This window comes from Pipistrellus hanaki, assembly GCF_964339955.1.
Source record: "Pipistrellus hanaki genome assembly, chromosome: 2".
NCBI classification, from domain to species: Eukaryota; Metazoa; Chordata; class Mammalia; order Chiroptera; family Vespertilionidae; genus Pipistrellus; species Pipistrellus hanaki.
Window position 1 is genome coordinate 51,092,836 of NC_140504.1, and position 3,886 is coordinate 51,096,721.

A 3,886-nucleotide genomic window follows, 5' to 3' on the forward strand; every position below is an offset into this window, starting at 1 on the left:
TCTGATCCGGCCCGCCAGGTTTTTTGGGCAGTGAGCGCAGCCGAGGTGTTACAGTAGGAATTAGTAGTTCATATAGTCCGGCCCTCCAGCTCTCTGAGGGACTGTGATCTGGCCCCCACTTTAAAAAGTTTGAGGACCCCTGCATTAGACCATGACACTATAGGTGGGCTGAAATAATAGATTCTGTTAATATTTCCAGACTAAAGACATATCACAATATTTCCAACTCAAAGGAAAGCAGCCATCAGAAGAAAAAAAATGAAATTTTAAATGGAATGTCTCATCACAGCAGAATTTATTCCTAAAATTAAGTAACAAAAATTAGGCTGCAATCAGAGCAAGTTTCCAAGTGGCTTGTTTGTTAGGCAAGCAAGAAAAGTCATTAGGAATGAGTTAATTAAGTTGTGTTTGAGCAAAGCAGCCCACGCAATGTGTCCAGAGGAAAGAAACTCGTTTAAGACCGTGGCAGCGAGGCTGAATCATGGGAAATGTGGGCTGTGGATCCCAACTTAATACAGAATGGCTACTGATCTTTGTGGATAAGGAAAATGAAGAACTAGGCGCGAGCGACTCCTAAGAGCAGCTGAAGCTGGGGTCCCTCCTGGCCTTGACCTTCAAAGCGTTAGATGGGAGATCTCAGGTTTCAACACATTGATGCTCCTCCAGCCTTGCTTAAGGCTCTCAGAAAGGCTTTGGGAACTGTCCACAGAGCTACAGAAAAGTCAGTAAAGAGTGATGCACCTGTCAAAGAGAAACAGACAACCTTCTCTGCTATTAATAAAATGATGACCAGGAAGACTCTTACAGCAAAAGGCTCTGTTCCTGCCTCAGAGGACACCTATCCAGAAATAGAAAAATTATTTCCCTTCAATCCTCTCGATTTTGAGAGCTTCAACCTGCCTGAAGAACTCGATCACACAGCTCCCCTTGAGTGGAGTGCCTCTCATGATTGTTGACGAGGACAGGACACTTGAAAAGCTGTTACACCTGGGCCCCCTTCACCCCTGAAGGCGCCTTCTCTGCCATGGAAGTCCGATCCGTTCCAGTCTCCCTCAAGCCTTCTGTCGACTCTGGATGTTGAACTGCCACCTGTTTGCTATGACTTAGAGATTTAAGTTTCTTAGTGCTTTATAGTGTGTATGTAGGAATAGTTTGTATTAATAAAGACATTCTTCAACAGGAAAAAAAAAAAAAAAAAGACTGCTGCAGCAAGAACAGTTGCTCAGAGAGTTGAGAACATTGAGGATAGTATCTAATGGTTCATTAATAAACAAGGCACATAACTTTGAGTGGTTTTCCTTGGTTTATTGATGAGTTGACAGATGTTACCAATACCATTCAGCTCTTCATTCAACGTGTCAGTGACAAATTTGAAGCGACTGAAGAATTGGCCTCTGTGAAAAGCCTTTGTGAAACAACTATAAGAATGTTTTTAAATGAAATCACACACTTTAAATGAGTGTGCTGTGTGATAGGTGAATTAAACCTCAAAAAAGTTGTTTTTAAAAAAGTGATTTTCAAAGGCATTGAGAAAACATTATTTCAGTATGAACTGAAGTAGAATCTGCTAAGATGTGTTACAACTTGAGGTGGTAGAAATATGTGTGGAGCAGAAAAAACTATAGTGTAATTCATTTACAAAGCTTGTGAAAATGCTAGGCATTTCTCCTGCCATTGTTGAATGGGTCCACCTAGGACATCAATCCTCTAAAACTGCGGTTTACATATGTAGAACTGTTAGCCCAATTATTATTTCAAATTAGGAAACGTTGTAAACAGCTTAGAGGGGAAGAGCCCCAGTGTATCTACCTCACCCTCACTGGGAAGCAATTAGAAATGTTATTTCAAACTGATATAAATTGGCAAATTGGGTTAAGTGGATATTCAGGGGAACTTAGCTGTCACCTATTAAAACATAAATTACTACAGTTTTTATATAATACCGCCATAATTATACCAAAAAATACTAGGCAGGAACCTATTCCTGGAACTTTAACTGTTTTTACTGATGGATCATCAAATGGGAAAGCTGCCTATCATACAATAAATTCAGACTGAGTCATACTGACCAGTCATACTTCTGTACAGAGAATTGAACTAGAAGCTATTAAGGCTGCATTGCAGGATTTCCAAGAGCCTCTTAATATAGTCTCTGATTCCTTTTATGCTTCGAACTTAGTGAATAGAATTGAAACTGCGCGGCTGAAATGGCTTAGTGACCAAAGTTTATTTTTACTATTCAAACAAGTTCAGCAGATTGTAAAACAGAGAAAATATCCTTTTTATTTCACTCATATCAGGGCTCATAGTGTTTTGCCTGGTCCTTTAACCAAAGGAAATGCACAGGCTGATCATCTGGTTGCTTTATTAAAAGAAGCCTTAGCATCTCATAAGCTTTTACATCAGCCTGCCAAAATGTTGTCTAAACAATTCTCAATCACTCGACAACAGACAAAACAGATATTAAGAAATGTCCAACTTGCATGTTACATCTACCTCAAGGGCCTAACACAGGAGTCAACCCCAGAGGTTTGCTGAGAGATCATATCTGGCAAATGAGTGTAACGCATTATAATCCCTTTGGATGCCTCGGGGCATTACATGTCTCTGTAGATACTTTTTCAAAAGTAATATGGGCTACTGCATCTACAGGCAAAACGGCAAAACAGGTCATTAATCATTACTTAGTTGATTTTCCCCGTCATGGGAATTCCAAAAATTATTAAAACTGATAATGGGCCTGCTTACACAAGCTGTCAATTTCAGGAATTTTGTAAAAGGTGGAAAATTCAGCACATAATAGGAATATCATATAATTCCCAAGGACAGGCCATTATTTAATGACAGCATCAGCAGCTCAAATCCCAACTTGAAAAACAAAAAGGGATGATGGAGAAATCACCTGCAGGTAGGCTGCACCAAGCCTTAATTACTTTTAATTTTTTCACTTGTAATGATGAAGGTAGGACACCTATGGAACTACATTGGCATCAGAATAAAACAAAAGAAAATGGTCTAGTAAAATGGAAGGATCCCGAATCTGGTTTATGGAAGGGACCTGATCCATTATTAACCTTTTTGCAGAGGGTATGCTTGTATATTCCCAGAGAAATTTTCCAAAACAGTGTGGATTCCTGCTAGAAATATTAAACTGCAACAGGATCCAAGAGAGAAACTAGCCAGATTAATGAGGACCTTGCACCTGGAGCAACACTATGCAGCTGCAGACAATCAACTACCTCAGCCACAGAGAGCAGGGACTCCAATGAGTCCACTGAAGATGAGAAGCAAGAGGAGGATAAGCCAGACAGCAAACAGCCCGAAGACCACTTGACACATGGTAAAGAAGACAGTACAGACACCTAACGCCCAAGAACACCTTTCCTGCCATGCTAACAGTGATCATCTGTACGGTAATATTACCTGGGACAAATGTGGAAATATTTCATACTTATGCTCCTGACCCTTCACGGGTAAGAACCCTTACATGGGCTGATCCCTCACCTATTGTAGTATCCAGGAGGAACATGGATGGGGCAAAGAAGTAGGGGACTATCACTAATTTCTCTTGGAAGAGGTGCAGAAAATGTAACTAAGACCTTATCTGTTCAAAAAAAAAAAAAATTGACAGCCAGTTTAAAATTGAATTTCCATGGCCTTGAGTAAAGAATATCCTTACATGATATTATTCTACAACGTCATTATAATTTTTGACATCTTACACCAGTATATACCAAACAAACTTACAAACTAATTCTTTGAATATTTGGCAGCAATTTAAAAGCATATGAAAGGATTTAATCCCTTCCACTGTGTGGAAGGCCCCCTGGGAAGGCACTTGGGCATTCTATATTGGTCCTTCTTGCTCTTTTTGCCAAAGAGGGAC

At 39.9% G+C, this 3,886-nt stretch overlaps 1 pseudogene across 1 annotated transcript; it reads left to right on the top strand.

Annotated features, from left to right (window-relative positions):
• Positions 1–200: 200 nt before the first annotated feature.
• On the top strand, positions 201–1,170 carry LOC311616396 (securin-like; annotated as a pseudogene). The gene has a single exon. The product of its transcript is annotated as a securin-like (transcript).
• The last annotated feature ends 2,716 nt before the right edge of the window (positions 1,171–3,886 follow it).